The sequence below is a fragment of the Lissotriton helveticus genome, chromosome 5_1, assembly GCF_964261635.1.
Source record: "Lissotriton helveticus chromosome 5_1, aLisHel1.1, whole genome shotgun sequence".
NCBI classification, from domain to species: domain Eukaryota; kingdom Metazoa; phylum Chordata; class Amphibia; order Caudata; family Salamandridae; genus Lissotriton; species Lissotriton helveticus.
Window position 1 is genome coordinate 1,480,847,123 of NC_136065.1, and position 20,188 is coordinate 1,480,867,310.

The window sequence follows — 20,188 nt, forward strand, 5'->3', positions numbered from 1 at the left end:
CACTGATGACATCATCCACTGAATGTGTGTCTTTCTGAAAAATAAATATTTTTATATATGTATATCTAAAGGTCGATGGAAGAATAAATGGGTAAATAAGTATCTAAATGGATGTTTTTTTGTAAATTTCATTGTATAACTGACTTATTAAGTGTATCTTAGTGAAGACATGTATTAGCGAGTAATGTTTAAATATGTAAATATCTGTATCAGTGTCTCACTGTCTGTATAAGAGGCTGCATGGGTTGGTGAGTAGCTACACAAGTGTCTATATGGGTTACTAGTTGGTTTTTTGAGTACCAGAATGAGTGTCTGTATGGTTTGGTGGCGGGTATTACTTAGGGCACAGATGCATGAATGACTGACACGCTGTATTTGTTTTGAAGACAGCATGTGTGCAGGACTGTATGGGTGGATGAATGTGTGTATGGGTGTGTTACTAACTGAATGACTGCCTCAATAGTGTCTTTATGAGAAAGTACATATGTTTTAAACTAGTATATGTGAGTATTGATGTATATAAGTAAGGATATATGACAGTGACAGATTGAAAAAGTTCCTGTATAAATAAGTATGTGTTTCTATAACTGATTGTTTAAGAGAGTAAGTATGTGTACGTTTCTGTAAAACTAAGTGTAGTGGTGTGTGTATAGCTGTATATGCAAACAAATTGATGTTTGATAGTTTATTTGCATGTGTGAGTATGTGTGTGAGTAACTGTATGGATGAGTATCGGTGTGTAACAGGATGTATAGGTGTATGAGTACATATGATGAGTGAGTACATGTTTAAGTGACTATATAGAACTGTTAGTGGATGAGTGGATGTGTATGTAGATGTTGGAATTACTGACTAGGTTGTTGTAACTGGTATTGGTATCTCCATTTTTTAAAAACTTTTAGTATCTATTTTTGAATGTGTGTATTATAGGTTATATTAGGGTGATAGGAGGTCTGCCACTCTTTCACATGGATGATTTCAGCAGTGATGTCATCAGTGATGCCATTTGAGATGTCATCAGTGATGTCATCAGTGATGTCATCAGTGATGTCACTGAGCATGTGATGAGTGATGTAATGTGTGACGTCATCAGCAGTGCATTGCCGGCACGCGAGTTATAGTTAGCTGAACTAACTATAACGGGGGAATTTCAATGGTTTTGTATGAGAGAAATGTCCAGCTAACTATAACATGGGTGAAACCTATGGTTTTTTCTGTGAATTTCTAAGGTTTTTTAAATGCTAATTCCTAACTATAACGTGGCTGAAACCTATGGTTTTATTCAGTGAATTTCTAAGGTTTTTTAAATGCTAATTCCTAACTATAACGGGCCTGAAACCTATGGTTTTTTCAGTGAATATATATATGCTCTGGAAAACTAAACACCCACTTCCTTTACAAAGAAATGGAAAGTTTGCATCTCTGCAACCTCTCTAATTTTTCACCTTAGTCATCTTCCACTCAATCAACACAACAATCACAAATACACACACCTACTTGCTACCATTCTTGCCTAAGCTTATCAATTATTCTTCTTTAATTCAAATTCAAAGTGCAGCCTTCTTGGTAACTACTACCCGTGAATAGCAGTGGGTAATTTGCACACTTCTGTCCTTTCTTGCGTCTTTTCTACCACACACTGCGACAGGTTTACAAGCCCCTTGCGCCACTTTTGCATCATTTTTCCCAGAACCTTGTAAATCTGCCCAACTGTGTGTACTTTATGCACTAGCTTTCTTCCTTAGTTGTTGTACTAGTTTCTCTTGCTCCCACTGCGGAATCCAACACCCTATCTGTGTAATGACCTGGAAATCCAAAGATCCACTTCACTGACAATGCAGTGGGTAGTTTGCGTCTCTCCAACCTTTCTTATTTTTCAAGTTTTTCATCTTCCACTCAATCTACACATCATCCACACATACACACATCTAATTGCTGCATTCCTTAGCTGTGATTATCAACTATTCTTCTATTTTATATTTATAATCATATTCAAAGTGCAAGCCCTTTATCAAGCCTTTTTGTTGTAACTACTGTTCCAGGAATTCTGCTCATACACAGAACTGTGCATAAAGACTTAGGACCTCAGTGAATTACGGTGTTCCAAAACCCACCTTACTACACAAACCCCCTACCAAACTAGCAATCAGTGACTCATTGGTTCTTCGCCCTAATGCAAAAACACCAATGACTAGTCAACCCAGAACATGAGACTTACATTACATGAAGTAAAGTGGATAACAAAAACACTCTTTCAATATAGTCTTACACCAGTCCAAAACAAAATGTAAATAAAGACACGTGCAACTTGAAATGTTTATTTCTAACGCCATAATCTCATGCACCGTACCTTAGAAAATACATATTATCAGAAACAAGGTTGTCAGCATTGTTACTATTCTATGAAATACAAACGGAAAAAGCATCCTATAATGCTAAAGGTAAACAAATTTAAAATATACCTACATTTCACCCTCCCTACCTAGCAGATTAGTTTATAACTACAGAAAGTCTCATATGATTACATGGGCAGACCCATACCTCTGGTACTCAGCAGTAGTGGATCACATTCATTGCTCCACAAACTGTCAAGATACGAATGTTCTCCAACTGTGTGTAACTTTGCTTACACAATGGATTATGAAACGCGCAAGTATCAGAGGTGGCCACAGCTCCATATGTATTATGGCTTGAACGTGCGAGGATCATTCTGAATAACAGACACAGTATTCAAGATAACCTTGATGTTCCATGCTCTCACTATACACACAAAACTAGCGAGGCAGTTTACAAATCTAGCATACCAAATTATTCTCATGTAGAGCAAAATTCTCAGCCTTCTCTAAACAATATCACAAGTACGTGTCGTGTGCAAAGCAGAGCAGGAAAGCAAAAATAGCGTGTTAGCTTCTAATAAACCCATGCTAACTTAACAGGGTGTGAGTGCAACGCTCAGCCCCACGGCACCCTTTCTTGATCAAAGCACGTGATATAAACGTGGGCGAATTAGGAACGCAGAGTCCAAGCCTAAAAAGCAGAGTCAATTTCAATTTCAATTTTATCTTTATTCGGTGATTAAAAAACACCATAAAAGCACACTCAAATATACATAGTAAAAAGTCATTAAACATTTCAAGGTTCTTTGTACAGTAGATTTACAAAACATAAATACAACAATATAGCCATATTTAACACTTAAAAGTTAGAATAAAAACATTTCAATCTTCTCCTCTAGTAAGCCTTAAACAAAGTGCTACCTTAATAAAATTAATAATGCTACACAGTATTAAGGGTTCCGCAGCTTTCTGTAAGAATACTAGTGCCTCCCTAGCGTGGACCAAATTAGCTTTTTTCAAAAGGTTTACAAGATATCTGCGTCTGGGCATTGAGTAAAAGGGACAGAGTAAAACAAAGTGAAGGGAGTCCTGCGGAGACCTGTTGTCGCAGCCGCAGGGCCCCTTCTGTTCTACTGATGTAGCAAATCCCGCTGGTGATGCCAACATAAATGGGAGTAGGTTCAATCTGAAACGGCACATCAAGAACCTATCCTGTGCATTATGCATGAGGTACAAGTATGGCTCCATACCTTCCACGCTCTTCACTAGGCGATGGGCCCTCACTGTCTTTTTACACCCTTCAGCCTCATCTCTGCGTAGGTTTTTCCGCTCTAGAAAAATTCTCCCTACCTGCAGTTTGTTCTGGGCTACAATAGTTGCAGGATGAGTAAAGAGGTTCCCAAAATCTAGCCCCTCTAGGGTGTTCTTCACATAAAGGAGCCAGGGGATGCGCATACACTTGTCCCTCTCTAGGCAGTCCGATAAGATTTCTCTACTCAGTGTCGCATCAGGGTTGACCCAGATTTTTAACCAAGCAATAATGGGCCTCAGTTTTATCAGATCTTCTATATATAGTCTCCCTAACTCCCTGTGGGCAATCAAACCAGCAGTACTTTGTGGTGCCCTTAAGAGTGATTTCAAATATTTATTTTCTTCTCGTTGGATACTAGTGGTATTGACAAAGCCCCATACTTCTGCCCCATAGATTACCTTGGAGCATGATACAGAGCTGTACAGGTTTATCACCTGTTCCGGGGACCATCTTCCTAGCCTCCTGCCATAGCTAGCAATTGCCCCGTTAGATGCAATCATTTTACCACAACGTTCCTCCACCAAGGTATCAAACCGCAGGGCACCATCAAATGTTACACCAAGGTAGGGAAACGTTTTAACCTCTTCCACGATGTGGCTCCCTATTGTGTATGTAAATTTAGAGGTGGTTTTTTTCCCCGCCAGGAGCACATAAGATTTACTCAAATTAACAGAAAGGTCCAGGGCACCCATGAACCTAACAAATCCATCAATCAAGATTTGTAGGCTCCTTGGTGTACGTGCGATCAGTACCGCGTCATCTGCATAAAGCAGAACAGGAATATGACGCGACCCAACCCTTGGGCAATCTGCCTTCAGACCTAACAAAAACTGCTCCAGGTTATTAATATAAAGGGAAAACAAAAAGGGAGCAAGAATGCAGCCTTGTCTGACTCCACTCATACAAGGAAAAGAACTAGTCAGTTCCCCCTCCCTATTAAAGCGGACCTTAGCGGTGGTGTCACTGTGCAGTTCCCTCAATATATTAATTAGACCACTCTCTATCCCCATACTAAGCATCATACCCCACAATTTTTCCCTATTGACGTGATCGAATGCTGCTGCCAGATCCATGAAACCCATATAAACGGATTCATCACTAGCCATGGTATACTTGGCAGTCAGCATATAAAGGTTCAGGCACTGGTCACTAGTGGACCTCCCTGCCCTAAATCCGTATTGAGTGTCCGAGAAGATGTTTTTTTCCTCGGTCCACTCGGACAGTCTATTGAGAATTGCCCTCCCCAGAAGTTTTGCTGACACATCGATCAGGGAGATCGGGCGGTAGCACTTTGGGTCATCCCTGTTGCCCTTTTTAAAAATCGGCACAATTACTGCCGTGGACCAAGACGGGGGCAGGCCACAGGTAATAGCAGTATTAATAACCCTTGTCATTAGAGGAGCCCAAAGTTCGATTTTACTCAGGAACAGATCTGGGGGGATTCCGTCAGGCCCCGGAGCTTTATTTTTGGTAAGGCCCTCAATCCCTGCAGTAATCTCCTTAATGGAGAATTCTACCAATGGAGCCTCAGTTGGAATGGCCGGTAGCTCTACAGTAGAACCAGGCTCATGATTATACAGGCTCCTATAGTGGGTAACCCACTGCTCTGGGAGAATGTTGGCCCCTATATCCGGGGTATCTTTTTCCTGGAAAGTTGGATTATTAATTATTTTCCAGAAACCTGCTAGATCCTTTCTTTCCCCTGCTTCTCGTAAATCTGCCCACGCTTCCGCCTGCAAGGCAAGTTTCCTCCTCTTAATCTCCTTTTTGTAAATATCTCTACACTCCTTAACTTTGTGGGGAACCCTTGGTTTAGTTTTAAGGCAGCTTTTCAGCTCCCTCAAAGCTTTGGAGCAGTCTTTGTCGAACCATCGGGGATTCCCGTGGTTCTTGAGTGGCACACTGGTCTTTAGTAAACCATCGACCAGATTAGCGATCTGGTCGAAAGCTTCCATTATCCTCGACCCGTGGACTTCTGTGTCCAGACAATCATTGATAGCAAGTTTGCCTGCGTCCACCAGGCCCTTGTAAAACTTTTCCCCATCTATTTTAGCCCATTTTAATCTCCTGCCCTGGTCTGTTGCTCTCTCAGTAAAGGTGCGTTGGACTCTGATACTTAGACCCACCCTGTACAACAGCTCCAGGACAAGAGGGTTATGGTCGCTAAAGCCACTCCATTCAATCCCAGCACTGGTTGTCTTATTAATTAGGGACCTTGAGACCAGAATGTAATCTATAAAGGAAGAGCATCCTCTACCCTTAAATGTAGGGGGGAGTGTGCCATCCTCCTGCGTCCCTACCATGTTAATGGTGTGTTCAAGGTTATACTTAAGCCGTAACGTTCTAAAAGCTGAGCCTAACGGCGTGTGAGAGAAGTGCGGTCCCTTCTCCATGGAGCATCGGGACCAATCTGTATTTGTTTGGACCAGTACCGGGCACAAGTGGCAATTATAATCTCCCATGACCACCAACCCATATGACTGCCCCTTTTTTTGGCCTGTTATAACCTGGCCCAACCTATTATCTAATTCAGTGACAAGAGAGATGTTAAATCCCGCTGTCTCATTGTTGTAAAGATTTACTGCAACAAATCTAAGACCTTTCCCAGAGAACATGACTGCCTGAATCCTGTGGGAATTCCAATCAAGACAAGTATAACTTCCCGGAAGGCACAGATCTATATAAATAGCTAAACCTCCCATGGCTCTCCCTGATCTTGATTTTTGAGCGGGTACAAAGAAACACTTGTACCCTTGCAAATGAAAGTTATTCTCCTGGGCCCAGGTTTCCTGCAGACAAATCACATGGAATTTTCTGATATAGTCAAGCCACTCTTTATTATTAAATTTTCCAGCCAGGCCAGCTATATTCCATGAGATGATTTTTATTGCCTCACCCCCCTGGATCCCTCCTCCCTGGGGCCCTCCTAATATTTCATGCCCTTTTTTTCCCCTTTCCGGTCCCTGTGCATCTCCTGTACATGCAATTTCTACAACCCTAAGTTCATCCAGCGCATGCCTCCGGGCACAACTCGATGACATTTGCATTACCTCAGGGCTGTGCTTCTCCAGCTCATCATTTAAAACCCCTCTACCCCCTGCTCCCCGTATACCATTATCTGTTTGTCAATCTACCCCCTCCAGACCATCCAGGCAGTGAAACCGATTAAATGTGTGAAAGGGTGACTCTGGGCGGCTAAATAATGGCCTGGGATTGAACTTGTGATGAACACCCCTCCGACCCACCCTTTCCCAGGTGTCATATAAACGGGTCACGTGTACAGGGGCTGGGATGGGGGGAAAGAAGAAGGACACATGAAGTGTTTGAATTGTTGACACCTGTGATCTATTCTTTCCCTGGCATATATGAGCGACTGTTCCAGCATCCCTAAAGCTCACCAATATGCAATCCCCTGTGATGGATTTGCGTGTTCTCCCTACCCAAGGCACCCTTCTAACCATTATGATCTCATTATTTAAGTGTGCTGGTAAAGGTCTATTTAGATTTAACCACTTAATCACCCTGCTTTTTAGGACACAGAAATCCTCAGCTTCATCTACCTCTAGCGGTGGAACACCCGCCATGACTACTGTAAAGTCATTCGCCTCTGGTGGTAAATTGGGTCTGCGTGGCCTAGGGGGAAGCTTCATTAGTGGGGTTGGTGCAACACTATCTATAGGCTGTACTGGGGGAGCAGCGTTTGCAGGGGGGATAGGTCCTATGTGGTTAGATGGCTTATTTGGGGCAGGGTTATTCCTCTGAGTTTGTAGTGGGGCGGCCGCAGTTGCAACCTGTAAGGGAGCGAGATGCGTAACACTTTTTGGAGCTGTTGGGGTGGCAGTAGGCTTAGGAGCCCTTTCGTGAAAATTGGCCGGAATTTTCATACTACTTAGTGTAGCCTCAAGAATGGTTAATCTAATTTCCACTTTTTTGATGCTTTCACTAATTGGTAACAAAAGTGACCTGAGCAGAAATACCAGATTGCCCAACGGGGCAACAGAGAGGGGGGCATTAGCAGTGTTGCTAGCCGGCTCTTTAGTCAGGGCGGGGGCCACACCATCCTGTACAGCGGGTTTAAGATGTAAGTCATCCACTGTTGTCACAGTCGGTATGGAGGGTTTACATGACTTCCCGAAGTCAGAATGGGGGATCTTGGGTTTGTTTTTTGCCTGAGCACACCTCGACTTCCTCCTACGTTTGTTTGGGGGGGGGCCAAATACCCCTTGTGCTCCAGCTAGTTTAGATTTGATTTTCCTAGGCTTCGATGCTGGGAGAGGTTGAGAAATTAGATCAATCGTCCCCCTACTTGGGCTTGTACTACTCACTGGGGTAGAGCTCATAAGTACCACTGGGGGCGTTTTTGTAAGATCCCTAAGCAGGATCGGAACATCTTCAATTAGTGTCAAATCTTCGCTGGGTGTGGGGGGATAATCTCCTAGAGGTCTACCTTTCAAGTTATCTATAGAGCGTCTCCGCTCAGCTCTGAGCCGATTTAGTGTGTTCTCCTTGTCCCCATCTCCCCCAGCCCGAGGAAAGTCATTCTCTAGGGTCATGTTTTTTGCTCCTCCCTGCCTTATGGGGGTACTTTCCCTTGCCGGGGACGGCATGGTGTCTTAGGATGTAATAATGACTATGGGGCAATTAATCAGCTTAATGTACTAGGGTCCTGATGGCGAACGGCAGAACCAAGAAGGTAGGCCCAGCCCAGCCTCCTTCGGCCCCTGACGGCCACAGACGGTCCCGCCCTTGTCCCGGGCTTCTCCCGGCCCGCTCCCGCTCGCTCCCGCGAAGCGGTAACCCTAGTGACTATTATACACAATGCCGTTCTGTGATAGGTTGATAGGCGGGGGGCGTGGCCAGCGGGGAGAGCAGCCCAGGTGTTGCTAGTTGGGCGCGCAGGGACTCCTGGACACTGGAGTCCCTGCCAAGAAGCTCGCAGCCCCGCCGACTCACTTGCCTGCCCCGCGCTTTCCTCTCCCAATGTCCAGGCACTCGGTCACAGTTCAGGGCGCTCCACAAGCGCTGCGGGACCCGCGAAGCGGGTCCGGCGAGGCACTAGACGGCTCCCTCACAACGAGCAGGACACAGCAATCCGCAGGCTTCCCACAAGCAAAGGTCAGTTCCACACGGCTCCCACGGCTCCAAAGGAGTCAAGTTCACATTTCCAAAAAAAAGTTATTCGCTCTTTGTTAGAAAGCAGTAACTAAATAATAAAGAATACGTAGAAAAATCAAAGAGTCTTAATCCAACAGCGTGTAAGCACAGTATGTAGCAACAGCCTCCAACAGGAAGTAATTGTTCTCATCTGAAAACATTTCAGCCTTCCAATTCAATAGTGCGAATGAACATACATGTTCCTCAACGACCGGAGCCTCTATCACCATCGGAGGAAAACTCGGGTCATCTTCAATGTAACTGTGTGCCAAGAACTCAAGCGCCGCTGCAAAAATGGAGCCTTGCTGTGACACCCCAGGGGGTCGAGGCAGGCCCCTCTGCTCATACCTCTCCTCCACCCCCAGGGCTGCTCCCACTCACCTGGATTCCAGGCACCAAAGCCCCTTCATGAAGTTCAGTGCGCTCGCTGTCCAGAGTGTCTTTTGGAGAAGCCGGGCACAGGGGGGCCTGCAGATCTCGCGCCACCTCAGGCGACTCTCCTGTTCCTCTCAATCCTCCTTGTGAGGGCCCCCGACAGTCATTCAGATTCAGGTCTTTCGTAGGTCAGATCCACACTTGTGCCACGGTCAGGTCTTCCTTGAATGGACGGCAGAGAACCTGGGCTCCGGGATATCCGCTCCTCTCAGCGGGCTTGTGCCGTACAGGGGATGCAATCTAGGTCTCCTTGGAGCCGGCTGGGCTGCTTCGTTGTGTTGAGCCCGCAGAGTCGCGGTCACTCGGCCCGCGGAGGCAGCCTAGGCCGGGGAGCCTGGGCGGGCTTTGGGGCTCCTCTCCACACTGATCTATCCAGGCACCGGAATTTCGTTTCACCCACCAAGCGTTCCCTCAGTCATACAGCCCTACCCCAATAATTACATCGATGGCGCTCGGATCAAAGCCAAATATTAGGGAAATTAGATGGTGGTTCGCAGAGCTGCTTCAGAAGCGGCCATCTTCGGTGGTTGGCCATGCCCCTATGCAAATCAGTCTTGACCCTGTTCACCATGAGAACAGTCCAGCCCGAACTGCCAGGCCAGGTCCTCCCTGGACTACAAACAAGCATCCTAGGACCAGTTTCGGGGCATCACCCCTCATCAGCCTGGCTAGCTTGACTCCAGTGGCATGGAGAGCACGGGACCCACGTCTGAGCATATCCGTCCCACTCAGGTGACAAATGCAAAAAGAACAATTGATGGACACAATGCTGCACAATGTCAAACATTCACCCCATTACAGAGATCTGGGCCTAAATCCATAGTTTTTTTGCTCCCCATGCCAATCCAGTTCAGAGCCAGCCATATGCAAATCAGTCTTGTCACTGTTCCCCAAGGGAACAGTCCAGCCTGAACTGCCAGGCCAGGTCATCCCTGGACTGGAAACAAGCATCTGGGACCGGTTTTGGATCAGCCAGGCTAGCTTGACTCCAGTGGCATGGACGGCACGGGACCCACGTCTGGGCATACCCATCCCACTCGGGTAACAAATGCAAAAAGAACAATTGGTGGACAGAATGCTGCACAATGTTAAACATTCACACCAGTACAGAAATCTAGGCCAAAATTCATTGTTTTTAGCTCTCCATGCCTTTACAGTTCAGACCCAGCCATATACAAATCAGTCTTGACCCTGTTCTCCATGGGAACAGTCCCGCCCGAACTGCCAGGCCAGGTCCTCCCTAGACTGGAAACAAACAACCTGGGACAGTTTTTTTTTTGGGGTCAAAGTGCCTAGGATTTATGACTCTATCCAGGGGAGGTTAGAGAATTTGCCTGTCTGAATTAATGGTTTGAACCCAAGGAAGATATCTTAGGGCTTTAGAATTTCAAACTGATTACACTGGAGGAGATGACTGCTTTGTAGAGGGCAGTCACATCAATCTCTCTGCTCGAACCAGTTTCAACCTCTATTCTGGAACGAGGTGTGAAAGCTGTGTTGCCTGTGGTCCATGATCTACTGAATAGCTCTCTAGTGGGATGACAGGTTCCGAAAAAGTGAAAACATGCGATTGTAGTTCCCTTGCTTAAAAAGCTGTAGCTCAATCCTCCTACCCCAGAAAACAGCCAACCTGTTTCTTTGTTGGCATTTTTGGCTAATGTTACCGAGAAATATGTGAATCAATAGCTCTACCAGTTCATCGAGAGTAATGATCTTCTTCATAGGACACAATCAAGGTTTCGCCCATCCTATAGCACGGAATCAGCCCTGCTGTCAGCCTCGGAATCCATTTGTGGAATCTTGGATGCACGAGACTCTGACCCTATCTTGATGTTAGATCTGCAGTGTTAGACACCATATCGCACAATCAGTTTCCTCATTGAGCGCCGGTGGAGAGGCAGTGTAGGACATATAGCATTACGGTGGGCGGCTTCCTTTCTTCTGGGACGCACATTCTAGGTGTTTCAAAAACCATGCTATTCAAGGGTGTCCAATCTGCAGCAAGGAGTTCCTCAGGGCTCCTCCCTGAGTCAAACATTATTTAACTTAAACATGCTCCCCCTGACTAAGATCATTGAACGCCATGGGCTTACAGTATTCACTTATGCTGATTACACTCAGCTGATCATCACCCTTTCCCAGGATTCTGCAACCATGGCTACTTCTCTACGGTCATATTTAGAGATGGTTGCCATGTTGATGAAGCAAAATTGTTTAAAGCTGAACACAGAGAAGACAGAAGTCTTGAACTAGGGCAAACAACCCAACATTTGGTCGACCTTCTGGTGGCCTCAAACCCTTAGTCCGTTACCCACATACAAGCCAAAGGTTAAAAAACTGGGTATAAGGTTTGATCAGAAACTGTTCTTTGACAGCCAAATCACAGCCTTGGCTGGAAAATGCTTTGGAGTCCTTACAACCTTGAAAAAGATCCAGGGTGTCAGCCAGAAACTGAGGAAGACTGTGGCCCAGGCCTTGGATATTTTGAAAATCCAACTTTATCATTAGAGAGGATTTGTCATTAAAATTCCAACGACACCAAACATAAACTGGTCACCTGTTCCCATTTGGAAATGACAGCTTATTAAATGTGATAAGGTAACTCCAATGTTAACCTATGTGTGGTGTAGGCATTGCAGTAGCGGAAAACGATTTTAAGGGTACTTCACTACCAGGACATGTAAAACTTAAAAGCACATGCCCAGCTTTTTAAATACACTGCACTCTGCTCTATGGGCTGTCCAGAGCCTACCCTATGGGTGACTTATATGTTTCAAAGAAGAAGGTTTGAGCCTGGCAAAAGGTTTATTTTGGCAGGTCGGAATTGCTTCAATTGCAGACATGAGACAGGTTAAAGGGACTACTTAAGTGTGTGGCAAAATAAGTGCTGCAGGTCCACTTGTAGCATTTCTTTTAAAGGCCCTGGGTACATGTAGCACCACTTTACTAGGAACTTATAAGTACAATAAATATGCCAATTGGGGATAAGCCAGTGTTACCATGTTTTAAGGAGTGAGCACATGCACTTTAGCACTGGTCAGCAGCCCTAGTGCCAGCAAAAATGAAATCAGCAAAAATGAAAGAGGAAGTCAAAAAGTTTGTGGGAAGACCAACCTAAGGCTGACAGGTCTAACAAGGGAGTTTTACATCTGCATCTGAATGTACTTTTACATTTTGTCCAGTTAACAAACATTCCCAGTAGAATGCCTGGAGGACTGCACCAGGGGGAGGTTTAAAGAAATACTATTCTAAATGTCATGTGACATATCTCATGGGCTCCTATTCTCCTGTTTGGAAGTTTATGTAGATTTAAGCTCAGACAGAATAGAAGCCACTACGCATTTGTACATGTTTTTTTCTTTCTATGGGAAATATTTATCTCGATGGAGAAAGCCCTTCCCCTACATATCTACCAAATTTGGGGCGTGAAAATGTAACGACTGGTTCTCATGTGCTCTAACACCCTTGGGCCAAGTAGGTGCAATATAAAACTGAACAAAATAAAATAAACAATTCCCCTTTCATATGCTCCAAGTGGAGTTTATGGAGTAACTTTCTGGCCATTTCCTGTATTGCAAAGGTTCAGATGTGGGTTTCTGAATGCCCACAAACCTGCCATTCCACTTCCTGTTCTGAAGAAATGTACAAAATGCAACACGGAAGTCGGAAAATGTTCGCACCCTGCTCAAACGGTAAAAGTAAAAAGACATTCAGTCTTTTTCAAACCTATGTGGCCTGACTTTTTTGGTACAAGTCTATTTGCGACCTTAAAAAAGACCACACAGTGCTCCATATTCGATAACAATCAATGTGATAGTTTGGACCAAGGACAGAGAATATCTAGTCCTTGAGCGCCCGGTGACACAGCCCTGACAAAGGGAGGCCTTTGTGGATGCAGTAACTTCGCAACAGCACATCAGGCCAGTTTTACCCTCTGTTGTTTCTGCTTTCGCTTTGTTGCGCTGACCTTGCGGCAGGAAGCTGCAGACCTTCAGTGCAGACTTCTTTCTGGTCTGCTGTGCTGTGGCGATGATAAGGCGCGAGGGCGGCCTCGGCACGCGTCCCATGACACCTACGTAGCACATTTCTATTCAAATGTCCACACTTCCTCCAAGATCCTGCTGCTTGCACATACCTCATAGCCAACAAAAACACAACGCTAGACAACAATAACTCTGCCACATACCCTTCGCGATCGCGTGTTCACACCGTAGGGCCTACGGTGCGAACATGCGATCGCGAATGTTCTCGTCGTTCTTCATGCAACACGTTAAGAATATATTGCCTATTGCAGGAGAGTCAGCGAAATGTTCTTCTCTTCTTTTATGCAAGGAAGCTTTCATTTCTTCTCTGTCGGTACATGAGTGAAGCAACATTAGTGTATAGCTAGGAGTAATAAATACTACCCCTGGTTTGCAGCTTCCCCACCCTACCAGCTCTTTGGGAAACACTGCGATTTAACCGTTTTCGCTCCTGATTGTAGGTACTCTGCTGTATGCTTTTAGATTATGCAAATTTGAGTATTGGGTTAACTGTGCGTTTTACTAGTCACTGTTGAACACGCAGCATCCTTATTTTTCGATGAATACCGATAATAAGAAAACAAGGAAGGAGGGCCCCATCATTAGACTCAAAGGGCTTAGGATATCATTTCTGTAGCCTCTAAGCGTCTTACACACTGAACTTCCAGATGAACTGTCTTGGCACTCAACGAGAGGGCGATCTGGGCGCTTTGTGCTTCCCGGCATTCTACAGGGACGTGCAGGAACCTGATGGTGAGCTATTCTGTGGCACAGATCCTGATGCTAGGCGCAGGGTTTACTGAAGCTTGAGGGCCCACTTCGACCCTAATTCGTATCAGTGTGCGGCCCCCCTGCTTATAACAAGAATATTTTGGCAGACACGAGCCACAACAAATGCCTATATCATAATATACCATAAAAACCACACTACATTCCTTTACATGTATTTAACACCTTGGCGCATGTTGGTGGATATTTTATCTACCTCGTATGAGTTTGTTCAGAACTAATGACCGAGGGATGAAGCTTCTTGTGATGCCACTGGGGACATGGGGCAGATAATGACATTTACTGCGGATTCAACTATGTGTGATAACATCCCCTCCACCCTTTTGATGCCACTACTTTGTTGCCATATTCCAGACCTCATGTTATCGATGCTTTAAAAAAGTCCATATAAGAAGTAGAGATGGGAGCGTGGGCTTTGGGTCAGTTTCCTTAAGCCTTTTGCTTTCATTTTCGCTTTCATGATTTTTTGTTGCTTGGATAGGCTGTTCATCAAGGTGTCGGTGTCGGCAATGGGTGGTTTGTTACATTGCCCATTTGTGTTCTGTTTAGAATTTTGGTATATGGGGCTGAAGTAGTCCTTTTTATGTGTAGCGTGATAGTGTAGCTGTTGGCATATCTTATATGATAAAAAAAAGAGCTTTGATGATTACTACAGAGAGGGACTGGGGCCCGTCCATAATTTAGTTCATTTGAGTACAGGTTTTGATTTGTCAAAAGCTGTGTGCTTCCACAGAAAGAGTGCTTACCCGCCAAAGAGCTGTGATTATCAATTTATCAAGCTGCTTGAGCCAGGGTCTTTTTCAAGGAAAGCTATTGTGTATAACCTTTTGGTCACACACATTCCACATGCCACTGTGATGGATTGAGTTTGCCCTTCAAGATCATACAAATGTCAGTGCAATGTTATTAAACAACTTCTAAATAATTATAATGTTCGTTCTTCTCTGGTTGCTGTGTGTGAAAGCGTATGCTCTATTCAGCAGGGCTTTGTTGGTTTTGGTAGGAAGCCAATGACCACGGGTATAAGCTAGGTCTGTTTATCATCAAAAGTTACGATAAAATCATTAGGAATTACCTATTTATTGTAAAAAAGAAATGTTAGCATCAATATGCGATGAAGGGTGGGTTGTTATTCCTCTGATTACATTTGCACTGAAGTATTTTGTTACATAATATCTCACAATTTACCAAAGTAGGCAAGGGTTTCAGTGTTTGTCACCCTTTCTGATAAACCATGGGGACAGAAGATGTGCACTGTGGTAATCTTTGTTAGGCCCTTTTGGGAGACATCGTATTTTGCTTTGACAACTGTTATGTTCTTTACATTTCAAATTTTGTACAGGCCAGGGCTTCCAAAATGGAACCCATTGGCCTGAACAATTCAGGCATACTCATATGCTCATACAGCTTGTAACCTGCTTATCACATGCCACACACATTCATTTAAGTGCTCGTAATCTTGGCGCTAGGATTCTATGTTCATTGTTACCGGAGGCAATTTACATGAGTGTGCCAGTAGGCTTCCACTCTTGTGATGAATGTAAAAAGGCCTGATCATGCTAAGATCAATATGGTCTACTGCAATGCATGAACGCATGAGCCAGTGAAAGGGACATTAGTCCACTGTCACTTTTGAGGGCTCACTTGGTGCAGCCATGCAGGTCCAGGACAAGTCCAGGACCAGACTCTTGTCAAAAGAAGACCTAGGCCTTCATGCACTCAGTAGATTAGCATGAGGCTGGGGCCAATAATGTAAATACAATGGGATACCAGATACTCACAGTTGAGCACTCGAGCAGGGGTCATAACTGTACATAATGAGGGGGACATTCGTATCACAACAAGAGGGGTGCTGGAGGTGCCCTTGTATGAGAAGACTATGAAAAGTTGAGACAGGAAGAACTGGAAATGCTGCTATAGTCCAGAGAATCATCTGCACTGCTGGTGTGTGGAGATGAGTAGAGACACTATTCTGCAGAGGAGTGCTTAGAATACAGTGTGCTTGAGATAGCAGAGAGCTTATGAAAACCTCAAATGCATCTCACAGTCTTCTCTACACAGCACGTAACACTTGTGAAAGCCTGGCGCTAAGAAAAATCGCAACTTCAGCCATCGGTCAAAGCACCTCAAGAAATTTCAACTGCAGAACCAAGATCACCCACTGCAGTTGTCAGTGACTTCTATCTTTTTCTATATTAAGACTACTACCCAGGGTGAGGTTTTCACTCATTTAGGTGGTGGGATATAGTTTGGGCCAGAGAAAGACTCCCTGATGAAGAGTTTAGTGACTGTGACCAGATCCTAGCCTAAAGATCCAACGAAGCGGGCCCCTGTCTCCAATCAGCACTTAGACCACCTGGCCTCCTTGCAATCAGAGGCATGCCTGTGTGCATCCAAGACTGCGGGTGGAGTTGACCGAGCTTGGACTAGAGCAATGTGGCCTCCACTCCCAGTCTGTTATAGAAAGCCTGGTCTGTAGAATGTAAAGAAACCAAGCCTTACAGACATACATTACAATACAAGGGTTAAAAACGTTGTGAGGAGAAATTTTGGACACACTATGCTCTACCAGACCTCAAACTTTATCAGGGAGAAAAGATGGAGGAACAATGAGGGATAACCATAATAGTACCCACAGAGGCAATCGTCTTTACTTGCACTAAGGAAATGGTCGAAGGGATCAACCTGGAACTAATATCAGCTAAGTCCCACTGATAAGTAACAGACACATTACTAAGTAGATCCCATATCAAATCCCTCTAGCTTTTATGTACAGTACTTCATTGTGTGTCAGAAAAAAAGTACCTTTGGTTTTAGTTTAGAAACTGACTGGACAATGAATTATTTACAATTATTATATGTGTCTTTGAGTTCTGTGTTTCTACCCCACACTCCCTCCATGAATAAGCCCTGGACAGCTAAACCAGTTACCCAGTGAGTCAAGTGGTAAAGGGGTATACTTGATGTTCAGTTTTCGGCTAAATATTACGTTAAAGCCCAGTACACTAGTGGTAAAAGGCTCTGGTTGTTACTCTCCTCGCCTGCCCAGTATTTCCTGTTTGCCTGGGGCCTACAGAAAACGTTCCCAAATGGGTTGAAGTTCCAAGTGAATGAATAAATACATTTTGCTGTTCAGTTAATTAAAACTTACAATCCGACACAGTTAAAACCCATTGTACATAGATAGCATTTTAAAACAACTATCTTGAAATACAGTTGAAACCTTCATGATCTATTCGAAGCTTTAGAGTAAAAAAATAAGGCACAATTTACAGGAACTTCATCTCATAGGTCTTATTGCACTTAAAAGGCACCTCACACCTAAGGTATCATATTTACACTGTTATTAGTTAAATCATACATATTTTCGTGTAAAATAGTCAATAAAGTGCCACGTGCCGTGCTGGACCCCTCTGTTGTCCGATTACTGTCTAATGGTCGGAGGTAAAATCAACATAATTAGTACACGCAATCGTGCACCAGAAATAATTTTAAAGGCCGCATTCTGCTGTTGTTCCATTCCTTCAACCTTGTTACCCATGGTTCAGTACCATTACACCTAGAGATTGTTATTGCCCTGGAATAGGTGGACAAGAATATGATTTATCCAGTAAATTAAAGTGCTGAATGCTTTTAGAAAATCATTTCTAATATTTATATGTTGGATAAAAAACATCTTATTTAATCGTATATCGGAGAAGCGCATTAAAAAAGAAAAGGAAACCCTCATTATAGTTGTGCAGTGTTGCATTTCATTAACCGTATTGCCCATGGTTCAATACCATTGCATCTAGAATTAGGTCCTGACTCTAGAGTAGGTGGAGAAAAATATATTTTTATCCAAAAGATTAAATTGCAGTATGCCTTCTATAAAATAATTTCTCATCTTAATACTGTAGGTTGTTTAAAAATCCTTCCAAAGTAATCACATGTCGGAAAAGCCGATTAGAAAAATTGAAAACACTCATTATAATTGAACCCTTATACAACACACTAGCATCCCTGTTAGTGGGCATTACTCTTCGCACTTTACAAATTCCCCTCAGCTATGGACATGTATTTTAGAAATTACCCAGAAAACAAAAAATACTCTCCCTGGAAACCACCTATGACTGCTTGTCGACATGCACTTCTAGTATTCTTATTAAAATGCTGCCTCAACAAACTTTTTAGTTTGTCTTCCAGGGCTGGGCAACAGCAGGCAATATGACAAATGTCTTCTCTATAATAATTACAAAAACGGCATGACAATTCCTTACTCAGCCATTTCCAGGCTGGTAAATTACAGCGAAATTGGAAGTTACCAAGCTGGAGCCCCAAAAGCTTAAGTTTTGCATCTTTCCATTCAGGACACCCAGATATTTCTGGGAGTTTAATGCCTAGCTATCCCTATCCATGCCTGGGCTCTTTTTGTGCACACCTCTCTGTTCATCAAAGATGAGACCTTTTTGCTGATACCGTTAATAACCATTGAATGCAGTTCGTGAAAGAGAAAGAGCCCAGAGTTCCTCTGCTCTGAAAGTAGACACAGCCAGTTTAAAGTGTTTGTGTGCTGTAGTATTTCTAGGATCATTTCTAACCTCCCATATTGTTGTGCTAAGTGTGGATCTTGCAAGGATAATTATAATGTGTCTCCTAAGGCCGAACTCCAATCGATTTTGGGCTGGCGAGGCCTGCCGAGGTAGATTAAAAAGGTGACGATAAGTTCCTACCATATTTCCCAGTGACTTCATGGATAGATGTGGTTCATATACTGGAAAGCTGCCTTTTAATGTGTGTATGCCTAAACCCAGTTTTGCCTTATAGCATAGATGGTTAACACCAAGGCTGATTTTCGGGTCCTGTAGATATGATCATTGACTCCTTACACTGCATGTGTCAAACATCCTGTCACTTAGAAACCCCCTACAGAGAGCGAAAGACAGTTCTGAAGAGATATCCAAATACTTTTAATGAGGAAGAATTCGATGTGGTGTGAAGAGCTTTGTGCATGAACTCAGCACGCAGTCCCTACCCAACATATATAATAGGACACATGTCCCAAGGCTCTCCAAGTCCACGTCATGTGGTTCAATAGTAAACGCTCAAAAACATAGACAAGGCCTAAATGCAGTAGGATTGCACCAAGTGATACAGAGTAAGATAAAACAATGAGAGTTACACTCCAGAGTGGCTAGCCTATAGCTATGAGGAGTGGAAACAACACATTGTACAAAAGCCCCAAGCAAGTCTAAAGGGGTTTTCAAAATCTAAAACTGCCAAAGTGCACATCCTGCAACACCAAACTCAGTACAAAAAGTTCTTGCAGGCATTTTGAGCAACCTCCAGCTGTCACCATACCCTTATATATATTCTACCCCTCTGCAGTGTTCTCTTCCTCCGTCAGAGGAGGTGATTACAAATCTTGACTTGCAGAGCAAAGACATCAGTTTACTAATGGAATCTCGCTCTTCCACCTGCTTGAAGAAGCACTTTCAAAAACTTGCTGCTGGCGTGATGAACCTGATAAACATGTCCCAGTCCAAGGGGTTGGTTCCAAGCCAGCTGAAACAGGCACCTGCCTGTCCACTCTTGTAACAGAAAATAAAACCAAAAGAAGATCCATAGGCGCTTACTATGTGGAACTACATCTTTTTTGGCCTTGTATCCCTGTTTTTGAGATAAAGTCTTGGGGGCATATTTATGAGAGGGTGCAACGTGGTACATGTATGACGCAAACCTGTAAATCTAATGTTTGAAACTATGCAAAGCCACACACATTGCATGGCTCTGAGTGGCTCAAAAAATCTGGAGTAACACAACGCAGCACAAATCTCTGTGCTACATTTCTCTTCCTTGGGAAGCCGTTGCATGGGTGTTGCGGTGGTTGTTCCCACGCAACTCCCATGGATTTTGACGCTTCTACACATTTACAAGAACTAGTAAACCTGGGGATGCGCCAAAATCATAAATCTTTCAAGCAGTGGCGTAACAAGGAGAAATATTTCTATTTGTTCTCGTTTCTTCCTATATCTATGTGTGCTGCATTATGCGCAGGAAGGCACACCTTCCTGCACAAAAACAATCCTGCATGCAAACACAGGCACCCTTGCACCGAGGTGCAAGAGTGCCTGCGTTGGCGCTAGGCTGCCAAAAGGGCA

General features: G+C 44.0%; 1 protein-coding gene across 2 annotated transcripts in view; it reads right to left on the reverse strand.

The window, feature by feature from the left end:
- The window catches only part of LOC144755495 (protein phosphatase 1H-like), a 157,350-nt gene that overhangs the window by 61,468 nt on the left and 75,694 nt on the right, over window positions 1–20,188 (reverse strand). The gene's annotated exons all lie outside the window — the stretch shown is intronic.